The following is an 11,225-nucleotide window of genomic DNA, read 5'->3' on the forward strand; positions in this document are numbered from 1 at the left end:
TTTACCCAGTTTCTCAACAGCAGACGATCAAAACTGTTTCAACACTGAGACATGTTGTTTATTGTTAATCCTTCAAAAGATGCAAACAAACATGGGTATTATTATTAGCTTTATTTAGTCTATACACTAAAATGTTCTAGATAATTGACTCAACAATAATATATTGTAATATATTATTGCATAGATATGTCAGGTAGATCAGCGTAATTAATTATCACACAGATTATTTTTCAATTGTTGGAGAGAATAAAAACGAATAAATTGTATTTAATAAATAGACTTTACGTGTTTGAACAGCAGAGCTCCCCCTCTGGCTTCCAGGTGGCTTAACATCTTAAACACACCTCATTTGATGGATCCAGTTTGTGTGTGTAAAGTCAAATGAATGTTGTGATAGCAAAACATGTGGTTTATTCTTCTTCTTTTTTTTTTTTCCAATTTAGGCTAGAGTCTGAGCCGTGCTTGCTTTCATTCAAAAGATGCAAGCAGCAAGGAATTTGAATTGTCGATTAACAATTGTTCCAGCTGCATAGTATGATGAAAACATGCAATAATATGTTAAATATAAGAGTTTTGAATTGTTGCTCTTTTTGCTTTTTCCACAAGTTCATTTTGTTTTTGTGTACACATCCCCTTTCCTCAAAAATCAAGCACTGTGCATGCACCTAAAACAACCAACTTGCAATCCAATATATAAATCAGCTTGAAAGCACAGGTTTGTGTTATGGTGTCTATTGTGTGCTTCTGCTGGGTCACCTGAGTGTAATGTTATGGATATAATAAAAAAAAGAAATCCAAATATCAACAAGAATCATCATATATTCTTCAGCTTTTGATCAGACATCAAAATTAAAATCACTTAAAGTGAAACTTCTTTCATATGTATGCTGCATATTTCTTATCTCTACAGATAATAATCATTTCTTATCTCTTTAGGTAAGATATATACGTCTGTATATGTATGCACTTAACCTTTCCCACAATAGACCAAAATGATAAGATTTCTAGTGTATGGAAGTACTGTGAATTAGATGATGTTGTGATTTACCTTCAAGGCCTTGAAGACAATTCTTTTCCCTTCTTCTTCTTTTTCATGCACATTCTCCTCTTTTTTCTATAGATTTTTTTGAAACTGATTTTACAAGCTGCCCAAGGTTGTGTCACTTCTGCTTGTGATGGTGCATTCAGTAATGTGTGTATCAAATTGTCTAAATATATTTACGTGTTTAGTGTTTCTGTGCAGTTTTTATTGGAAAATATTTTTGGTCTGTTTTATCATTAATACATTTTCAATAATTCAATTTTGAAGCTCATTGGATTATTAAATTGATTTAGATTTATGGTGCCTACTTAAACAGAAAGACAGAATATAAATAATATCCACCTCTCAACCTTGTCTTTTCCTCATGTTATGTTATTAACAGGAATACAAACACATATCCTTTTGTTTGTAGCACTAAATGAGTTGTAGATTAAGAGCTTAGCATGAAGGTGAATGTTGTTTATGTTAACATTAAGATGACTGCCAAATTATCTTTTTTAACGTTTAAATCGGAGCGTCTTCTCCCCACCATTGAATCCATCAGCTCTATTCAGTCCAGTTAGCTTTCATTGAGGCCTGCACTATGGGCTGCTATTCACGTCCAATCGTCTATGTAAACAGAAAAGTGTTGTCGTGATGGTGTGTGTTTGTCAGTGTGTGTGTGTGTGTGTGTGTGTGTGTGCGCTCTCTCGCTCGTATCGTGAGCACACACACAGTCAATCAGACCTACAGAGGATCAGTCATGCTAGAGGTCGTCTATGGGTCAACATGATATTGTTGTCTATAAGCTGCTTTGGAGAAAGAGAAGTTTTAAAGGACAATTCTAAATAGTTTGTACAAGAAAAGGCTTTCTCACTTCACATATAGCTCGGTGTCGGTGAAGCAGGCTTTGTACGGAAGGGGGAGGGTGTCAATTTATTCTCGGTTCAACCCTTTCCAAATGTGAATAGAAACTGCAATTGATTTGCTAATGATAGAGCATTCACTCTTAATAAGATGGCTATAACAAGCTTGTCCTTCTCAGTATTGGAATGTTTGGAAGAAGATTGGCTTCTTAAATTGATTAAGCTGAAGGTGAAGTGGAGGCAGCCGTGCAGGATGTTATTTTATGCTGCGGAAAGATGATTTGAGATAAATGTTATACAGCTGTTTATGTCAGTGTTATTGCTTGAAATTGTTGGGGCTAACCAAATTGTAATTATTGAATGAGTGGAAATATATACTCAGTCATGATTTATTAAATAATTTGAATGTAATCAATGCGCTCAGGAAGCCCTCTCCTCGTCTGAGTGGAGGATGGATGCCTGGCTCAGACTGTCACCTTTTTCTACATGCAGACTTTTACAGGATTTAGTTTTACAATTTAAATCACATTTGAATAAGTAGTGCTTCCACTCATTTTAATTTAGCTTTAACTTTTTTAATTATTTTTCTAGAGTAATATGTGATTGTATTTTTAATCTCAGTGTATATTCTTATTCTGTTCATGAAAACATTTAACTTTTTGATTCAATATTTTAAAGATGGAAAGTGTTCAGTTTATATTCGTCAGTTACAGCTTTTGGCACAAAAACCAAAATGTTTTAACGAAAACAAGTTAATTATTATTGTTTACTTCTCACATTTGATCATTTTTCTTCCAGCTTCCATACATTCAACAGCTGTTGCTGGCATCATTTTAGCATTGCATGATCTGTGTTTTCTAGTTTATGTATTCAAACTAAAACAACATCTGCTATATCATGAAAATAAATGTAGAGCGCCATTAGAAACTGCACTTCCCGTGCTATTTCACAGCAAACTAACGTTCACACTCTCTCGACGCTTGTTAATATTATTTCTTAGTTCAGAATGATATGATAATAATAATGACAGTCATTAGGACGTGCTGTGTATGTGGCACAAATGGCATATAAATCCAGATGTGACTGGCTCTAATGAGCAGCTGCTGACAATAATCCAGCTGATAAATGACTTTTAGAGGCTTTAAACCTTTCAGCTCCAGTATCTCTCCATGTGGAGTTTAATTTGAACATGACATCATGAGATGTAATAAAATATCAGGGAGCAGTGTGATAGCTTAGTGCACCAGCCACATACTCACAGTGTCATGTTGATGGAAATCCAGAGTCTGGTCTCCCACTGTCTCTCCTTCTGTCTGTCTTTTATTTAATATAACACAGAAATGGCATATAAATGTATCTTATAAACACAGTAGTAATGAAACTGCTCTGAATGATAAAGCTGCAGATAGCTGTGAACACAATAAGTGGCCTCCCTTGTCCGTGGGCTTGCTGTGCTAGTCGCCAAGTCGTTGCTTTGCAGTAAAGGTGTGATGGATACAGTGCAAGAAATCTCAGCATGATCGTACAAGTCGATCTCAGTGCTGGCACATCACACAGCTGTACTGTGTAACTGTGAATAGCTGTCATTGGGTTTCAGCTGTTTCTGACTCTCAGACCCTCAGTTTCCTCTAGCAGATATCGGCATGAGTGTTGCCTCTCTCCTGTCTGCGCAGGATAGATGCGGGATGGAGGACTTTTACCATGGCAACCACTAATGCAGTATAGATGCAGAGACTGAGCCTCGGCTGCCGTTGTAATAATACAGGCTTCATGGAAGACAGGTGAAATGTCATCCGGGCTGTTGTTTTAAATGAGCGAGGAGTGCTTTTGATGTCTATGGTGGTCAACACTAAATCCCACTTGGCTCTGCTGTGGAAATGAGGTTCCTGTATTAGTTCAGCACCATAGCATCCTTTCTATTCATTTTCCCTTCAGCGGTTTGAAGATGACAAAGGACCCTCTCTCCTCAACATGGCTTCCTATATTGCATTATAGCACAACTATATAGCACCTCTCTGCCAATATTGTCAAGTATCTCCTTCACATTGTTTTCTATATCGGCTTATACTGCCCAATCCTCATAATCCCACTGTAGCCTGAGTCAAATATCTGCTCCCTGCAGTGTCCTCTCACCTTCTTCTAGGATGTGATTTCTGTATCCTCCTCTTCACACACGGGATTACAACGCTGAAAAGTGACACCTCACAGGTTGGCATACAGTTTTGATTAAAGCGACTTTGTTTTTAATGATTTTATCGTGTTTTTTTACCGTCAAAAAGGTGTAAGAGCTCTACCACTGTGTACTGTGTGGTGAATGAGGTGATGTTTACATGATGCAATGTTTGCATGTTGTGTGTAAAAAAAAAAAACTCTGAGTGCACTGAAACGTGCAGTGTAATACACTAAATAAAAAATGTAATATACACTCACTGGCCACTTCATTAGGTGCACATTTGCAATCTAATGCAAAGCAGTTCTACTTTCACAAAGCGTATAATGTTTCAGTTTTTGTTGACACTGTCAGAAAGGTAATAATTCCTTTTATTACTATAGTCGTAGTGGGTGGTGGTGTTGTACTGGAGTGCATTATATTGAGAGATATTATTAATAATATTGTGGCTCTCTTATGGGATGTCCAAAATATTAACAAGGCCCGGTTCAACACCACTGCAAACTACAACCTCAGTAATACACATGATCACATTATTAGTTAAATTATTATCATTATCTTTTAAAGGCAGAATTTGTGGTAGAACTGTTGTATTGGATGACATTAGATCTTACAAATATACATAATGAAGTGGCTGCTAAGAGTGCTGAGGTACTGCTGCGTGATAGTTGATTTGAAGCTAATTCATCCACATTTCTGTGTTAATTGTTTAGTTTATATCATACACAGAATAACTCATTTGTCTCAATTTCCCTGTTTAAATCAGTGAAATCTAATCTTACATTCACAACCAAAGAGGATGTATTATCACGAGAATGCAGTTTGACACCGGACGCAGACTGAGAACTCAGAAACTGCAGAAACTTAATGTTTGGTTTGCCCTCCTGTGTGACAGCCATTTTCAAGAAGACCATAAGTCACAGCCCTCTACACGAGAGTGTCGGTCCAATACAAACATTCCTTCCATGTGGCCTTGTCTTTTGTGCTTCCCTGACCTGCGCTACTGTTGCTGTGTGTGTGTATGTGTGTGTCCCTGTGTGTGGGAGTGTTTGTTTTGTCTGCCCCTATCTATAGCTGTGTCCTGCCCCTTTCTTTCACAGTTAGAGAAAGGAACCACACCCCTCAGGCCTTGGCCTAGTGTATGTGTGTGTGTGGCGTTTCGCTCTCTTGGGATTTTAGGTTCGTACTGCAGTCTCTGTTCCTCAGCAATAGCTACACAACACCAAATACATATACCTCTGCATATAATCTGCATATGAAGTCCTATTAAAGCTATAATATGCATCACATAAAGGGACACAGGCTTACACATATATTATGTATGTGTGCTGTATGTAGATATTTGGGACATTTGGGAACACACAGGTCTATAGAGGACGTTTTAAAGGATTTCACAGATAGCGGCCTGTGAGTTCACCCATACAATAAAAAACATGGCACACATTTTCTATGCAAGCATACAAGCAGGTTTGTACGCACACACATGCATAAACACATACACTAGTGCTTGAATGTGACCTACGCTTCCCTCGTGAATATTAACCCTCAGGGAGACGCAAACCTTCCTGTTCCGTATGTGTGAGTGTGTGTTATTTTTGTTATCCCAGGCTCTGTGTTATCGCGGGCTCGTCCTCTGCGTAGTGAGAGCAGAAGGCACACACATACATGCAGTTTCCTCACCATTGTGCATTAAGCCGGATGAGCGCAGAAGTCAGGATAATTGTTGGCTCTGTCAAGGTGTGTGTGTGGTACAAGCTAGTGACGATGTGTGCAATCCCCCGTGTGTGCTGGTCTGTATTATTATTTGTAAAAATTCTGTTTTAACACTGTCAGACTGACAGAGAAAACAGCGTGTTGGACTACTTATTCAGTTAAATGTGTATGTGGATTTTTTTCAGTAAAAACAAACACCATATAAACACCCTGACAGTGTTTTCGTAGGATTATGAGAATGTTGTCAGAGAAATATAAGAAATTTTAAAAAGATGAAGGCTTCATGTTTGTCCAATAAACAGATTTTTACTATTAGCTGAACACTTAAAGTGAAATTACCTTGGCCTGCAAGGCGCATAATGTTGAATAGCAAACATATATTACCAGCGAAGATGCACAATAATTCAATAAGTGTGTTATTATATCTATAAATCAATCTTACCATGTCCCGTATTGCATGTTGTACATTTTTGGGACTACTTATAATAAATATTCATTGTATTCTTGTATTCCATCAATTAGAGACATGCTTTTTAGGAACCACATTTCCTTTTGTTGTTACAATTGCATTATGCTTTCTCTAAAATATTCTGTCTTCTGGGTTCATACCAATGTGCATTTATCAATAAATTGCAGGTCTAAATGCTTGTCCAGCGAGCTCCTCATGCTGCCATGATGGAGAATAAAACAACCTCTCCAGCTGGAAGAACAAGTGCTGTGTGGGCGCCCTGAAGTGGTGCAACACTGGGTCATTGGAGAGCCACGACGTGTTTGGGAACAGAACAGCCTGTGTTTTTTCAGCACAGCCTGTTGGATGAAGGGCCATTTCACAGGCATTATGGATTAATCTTTGGCAGGATCTCTCCAGGATCAAACAAAATTGGATGTTTAACCTCACATGTCCTAGAGCTGAGAGTTCTCTTGTGATAAACCAGGATAGAGAGGATTGAATGTGACCCACACTGAATTAATCATCCCATGCATCTAAATTTTTTTTAGTGATTGAGTGAGTATACTCATCCTTCATCAGGTAAGTGTAATCTAACTGCTGAAAAAATGATTCATTTATAACATTATGTTCCACTAAGTGAGTCAATGCAAAAACCTCCATCCAGTTTTCCCCCAATGCACTTTATTTTTGTTATACATAGAATATTTTTTAAAATATATTCTATAGTAGTGTTGTACTTTATGCTTCATTTGATGTCTAACTACTCTTCCACACAGAAAAATAAGCAAGCAAGCATTGTGATCACTTCATGTCCTGTTCAGGTAAAAAAAAAGACCTTTTCAAATATATAATTTATTTCTGCACCTTGCTATTCATGTCAGCTACACAGAAATACATATTCACAGCTGAAACCTCCCATCTCTCTGCTCACCTAAACTGCTTGTTATATTTGAGTGTAGAAATATATATAATAAGTTCAGATTGACAGGTACAGTGATCGAAAGGTCTGAATTTAACAAGCATGGTGCAATTTAACATCTTACATGCAGAAAGAACGGTAAAGTGGTGACGGTGCAGAGATGTGGTTAGAATAGATTCCGTGTAGATGATAAATGCAGACCATGAATGAAATGACATGACTGTGATCTGTTTTTCTACATTATTGGACACAAACATAAAAAAAACTGCAAAAACTTTGACAAAGATGCACAATGGATGGACAGAGAGTCAGAATGACTTTCAGTCCTTAGAAACTAGGCTTCATTTGAATTTTTACAGACACTAAATCTGATTTTAACCCTGTGCTCTCAATCCAGTGGTCATAGTAGGCCATATAGTGACAATATAGTGACATATAGTTTTGATTAAAACTTTATCATAACTAAAGCACAACTGTAACTGCAGCGTTGCACCATCTCTTGAAACACTGTCAATGCTCCTCTGACTTTGTTTAAATAGGACATTTTTTACATTATTTATTCAGGCATTGTATGACAGAAATAACATACAGTTATGATTAATAATAAATCTATCATAGAGACATTTACATTTTGAAAGGTCTGTAGGAAGTGGAGTAAATGATTTATGCATTTGGATTCATGGTGCGTTAACACAGTTCCAACCAGTAAAACAATATAAATACAACAGGGGGAAGAAATGAAATCTGAAATATTTTTGTGTTGCACTTGTAAATTAAAGACAGGAAACGATGATCTTGAGTCATTCATTTTAATACATACTAATATAAACAGCTAAATTTTTCTAGAAATGCTCTGTTTAGTTTAAGTAAGCTCTGCTTCATAGATAGAAAAGTGGATACACCTTGTTTTATGAAAAAGCTCACTCATGTGAGTAAAGCGTTCTCATGTACGCTCTATTTTACAAGACAGTGCACTTGTGAACAGGTGAACTCTTTCAAGGATTACCCCCAACTCATGCATGATTATGTCAGACACTGTGTAATATCCTCTCTGTTCAGAGACACAGATTTCATGATATGTTTCAATGTATTTTATTCTAGAGTCTCCCTTGCTTCCTCAACACCCACAACCACAGTCTATAGTGTTTGGAATATGGAAGAATATAAACTGGATAAGTTGAAGGCTAAATGTTTGTTCAAGGACAATAGTTAGAATTGAGAAGAGAGTATAGAGTCTTCTTTAACTCAGATTTCCTCAGCTGTATTTCACCTTCTTAACCATTACTTTTGCACAAATATGTGTTTGGGAATATCACCAAAATATCTGCAACCAAGACTATGTCATCCTGTTGAGTGCTTGTTTCAGTGCTTCCTTGAAGTCACTCACTGTGCCATGATTTTGTACCTGTTTGGTTATAAAAGCATGCTCCTGTGAAATCACATGAATACATAAACCGTGCTGTTTGACTTCACAAATCAAATCATAGCTATATATTAAACTGACTGACATCAGTAATTCTCACTGTGGTTTGAAAACCATTCAAAATAAAATCAATCATGCTCAGTTCCCGTAATTTTCCATGTTGCAATCTGATGACACAGGGTACACATTATGTATACTGGCTGTGTTGATATAATTCCCGTATATCCTATTGAGGGACAGCCGCATAGACTGTTTTGAATTAGAGTTTGGCTTTCGGTAACCTATTCCACCCACATACTATAAATAACAGTGAATGAGATACTGTGTAGGCAGATGACAGGAGAGGATTTTACCTTTGTTTGCCCATGGCATTCTTAGTTGTAGAATGAAGGGACAGTGTAAAGGTGGCACATTACCTGATCTCCACCTTTTATAACGCAGAGATTAAGGGACCAAATACTGGATAGATAACTTGTAATGCATATTTAAATTTTCTACGTGGCCTATCCACTAGTTATTGAGCCAAATAGAAAGTCATTTGATAATTAATAGCCAAAAGTGTGTGATCTCAGGATAAAGAGAAGATCACACTATTCACTTAAAGGGCCTCTGCTATGCCCATAGATCACTAATAATTTGAAATCAGGAAATATGAATCATCTAATTCTTTAATTTTTTGAATAATCCTTATAATAGTAATACATGCATTGTTTGACAATACAACTGCCTGAACTCCTCCAAACTATGAAAACAGTAGTAATGAATTACTTCCTTTGGATATGTCCTTAGTATGTGAGTTTTTATTTAATTTAATTTGTCTGTTTCAGTAACAAACAGCTCTCCTGGACCACTGATCATCACTGACTCACATATTTATCATATTTATCACCATTTTGAACACATGGTGCTCCGACCTGCAGAGTGACTTTTGCTTTATTGCCCAGAAGCCAAATTTCACAGTTTTGTTTAGGAGAGGGCTTGTAGTCAATGAACTGCTTGTTTAACTTACACATGTAGCTTACAATAACAATTTGAAAGTGTTTGACAGTGTCTATTGATTGACTGCCAACCGAATAAAAAAAATATCTATCTTGTTGATTTTTTTGTTGTTTGTAGTGTGCATTGTTGTCTTCCTTTTATATCATAATCTGGCCTTTTTTGGGCAGCAAATAAATGTGTGGTAGCACAAATAAAAATCTGGTTTTGACTCTTGTCACTGACTTTCCATTACTGCGTTATTACTGACATTGTTGACTACTTGAACTTGTTTTGAATCTGTGAGGTTTGTTCGAATGGGGCAGATAACTATTGGTGACAGAAGTGAGTGTTGTTTACACTGAAACTCAATGTCTAACTCTACATAGGTGAAAGAAATGATCAATCTTTCATGTTTAACTTATGGAAAGGAATCGGATTTCCCTTTTCTAGTCCGCCGGAACTACATTCAATTGTGTATTCATACTCATGCTGTACATTCATTTGGACCTGCCATACTTTACTAAATCAACCTAAACTCATAATCAATAGGTGTAGTGATCATGGTGGGTAAATATACATGTAAACGCGAACGAGTGAGACAAATTACACATTTATCTGATTTTTTGTTTCTATTTTATTCGAGCGCACGGCAGGATATGTGACCACTGGAGGTGTTCTCCGGTCTATATAAATGCGCCGCCATCTTACATTTTTCAGTCTCCTCTGTTCCGGCCAAGTAACTCCTGATTGACTGCAGAGGGAGTGGACGAGGGCTCCCCGCTGACGCTCGTCCTCACATTTTCCTCGACTTTTTCCATTTCTAAGTGGCCTTTACTCTCCAGGAGCCGAGTGGACGGACTTTCTGTGTTGACAAGGGTAGGCTTCAACATTCAAACTATCGGGCTCCACTCAGTTTCTCCCTGTTTTCTTGTCGGGCTCTTCCCTGAATGCCTACGGGAGCGGAGACTGTTGTTGTGTGCGGGCCGGCCGGGGGATGCTGCTGCTGCTGCTGCTGCTGCTGCTGTGCTGCTGCCGCCGCCGCCAGCGAGCCAGCCAGCTGCTTTCACGGCAGATATTTGGGATATGCAGCCACCGCCTAATGGGAACGTACCTATTTTACAGACGATGCTCATTGACTTTATCATAGCACGGGGTTGGCGTTGGGTGATGTAGACTGTAACAGTTAGTTAGATGTATACGATGGATTTCGTTGCCTTCAAATGTGTCGGGAAACCTTTAAACGGGATTTGGGAGTAAACGCACAACGATGTCGTGTCGTCCGCTTGTTTGAATAGTTCACGTTAGCCGAACTATGCTGTTGGCCACATTCCACTATTCCGAATCACGTCTGCTCGGCTCGAGTTTCGCCTTTTGCTCGGTTGTTTTTACAGCTGGTCAGAAGATAGACGCGTGTGAAGCTCGGTGTGTCGTGGCCATGTGTACAGCTGTGAGACGAAGTGGTTAATTAAACGTTAGCCGACTCACTAAAGCTGGCGAAGCGGGGCGACGTTAACGCCGACGAGCCATCCAAAGTTTGGACGGAACTTCGTTTAACTGAAAAACCGTTGGGAAGTTTAACGTTAAACGAAGCTCGCGGGTGGCAGCGTTGGCTTAAAGTTGATTTCAAGTTTTAGGTTTGCGTTTATTTTCGGTTTAAAGACCGTGAGAGTGTTTTTTTTTTTTT

The 11,225-nt window shown here is 38.0% G+C and overlaps 1 protein-coding gene and 1 long non-coding RNA gene across 3 annotated transcripts in view; both read left to right on the forward strand.

The window, feature by feature from the left end:
* LOC109137961 (uncharacterized) overlaps positions 1-6,779 on the forward strand; it is a 31,178-nt gene extending 24,399 nt beyond the window's left edge. For both annotated transcript variants that reach the window (XR_003463476.1, XR_002041791.2), the window contains one exon: positions 6,407-6,779. This is a non-coding gene — a long non-coding RNA (uncharacterized LOC109137961). The remainder of the gene's footprint in view (positions 1-6,406) is intronic.
* Positions 6,780-10,244: 3,465 nt separating this feature from the next.
* ctnnb1 (catenin (cadherin-associated protein), beta 1) overlaps positions 10,245-11,225 on the forward strand; it is a 13,667-nt gene continuing 12,686 nt past the window's right edge. Inside the window, exon 1 of the mRNA XM_010742328.3 lies at positions 10,245-10,417. The gene's annotated coding sequence lies outside the window, so the exon portion shown is untranslated. The remainder of the gene's footprint in view (positions 10,418-11,225) is intronic.

The sequence above is a fragment of the Larimichthys crocea genome, chromosome XIII (assembly GCF_000972845.2).
Source record: "Larimichthys crocea isolate SSNF chromosome XIII, L_crocea_2.0, whole genome shotgun sequence".
In the NCBI taxonomy this organism is placed as follows: domain Eukaryota; kingdom Metazoa; phylum Chordata; class Actinopteri; family Sciaenidae; genus Larimichthys; species Larimichthys crocea.